Consider the following 1,380-nt stretch of genomic DNA (forward strand, 5'->3'; position numbering starts at 1 on the left):
CCGGCTCACTTTCTTCATCCTCGGAGCATCAGCAGCATGGAGAGAGGAGGGCTTTTGGAGAAGCCAGCTGGGGAAAGAGGAAAGAGAGACAACCTGCCAGGGTCTGGCCCCCATGGCAGAGCTCATGAGCTGGGTAGGAGCTGGAACAAGGAAAAAGCTTTGGGAGACTGAAGTTGGGACATTAGGTTGGAGCAACACTTGAATAACTAAAAAATGACACTGTGCTAATACCTAAAAGGCACTTCAAGGCTGGGGCCTTTGACCAAGATATTGTTACAGAAGCAGGAGAGAGGGGCCCAAAGGCAGACTTGTAAAGCAGAGGTGGATGGCAAAAAGTCGTTTCAGCTTGCACCTCACCACCTATGCCTAATTTTATGAACTTCTTTCAGTTGTCATGGAGACATTTCCTGTCCACATGCGAGCCTCTCTTTCTTGGGCACTCTTCACAATTCTGCGCAGATCTGGTGATGCAGTGGCCCATGTTATGATTCAAACTGTGTATCAGTTAACAGCTACCAGATTTCAATTGTTGCAGAATTTCTTCTTTTCATGGACTAGTAAGACACTCAAGCTTTCCCTCTTTCTTGTCTTTGTTTTTTATTTTATTTTATTTTTGAATTTTACTGAAGTATAGTTCATGTACAGTGCTGTGTTAATTTCTGCTGTGCAGCAAAGTGACTCAGTTATAAACATATATATTCTTTTTCATATTCCTTTTTATTATGGTTTATCACAGGATATTGAATATAGTTCCCTGTGCTCTACCGTAGGACCTTGTTATTTATCCGTCCTATATATACTAGTTTGCACCTGCTCATCCCAATCTCCCAATCCTTCCCTCCCTTCCCTCCTTCACCCTTGACAACTACAAATCTGTTCTCTATGTCTATGAGTCTGTTTCTGTTTCATAGATAAGCTCATTTGTGCCATATTTTAAATTCTACATATAAGAGATATCGCAGGGTGGTAAATGGTTGCATTTACTGCAGGACTTACACACTTCTTTATCATTTAACACATGTAAAACTGCACTGCCACTTTTACTACTTCCCTGTCTTTTTAAATTTTGTTTAATTTTTGAACTTTATTGAAGTATAGTTCATTTACAATGTTGTGTTAATTTCTGCTGTGCAGCAAAGTGACTCAGTTTATAAACATATATATTCTTTTTCATATTCTTTTCCATGATGGCTTGTCACAGGATACTGAATATAGTTCCCTGTGCTCTACAGTAGGACCTTGTTGTTTACCCATCCTATATGTCATAGTTTGCCTCTGCTGATGTCCTTGAATTACAGCTGTCATATGTTTTAGGCATTAGTCATTTGAGAACATTAGTTGAACTCTCATGTTGCTGTGTGGCTGAAGGATATTTTCTCC

This window comes from Mesoplodon mirus (assembly GCF_964341445.2).
Source record: "Mesoplodon mirus genome assembly, chromosome: 2".
Lineage (NCBI taxonomy): Eukaryota > Metazoa > Chordata > Mammalia > Artiodactyla > Ziphiidae > Mesoplodon > Mesoplodon mirus.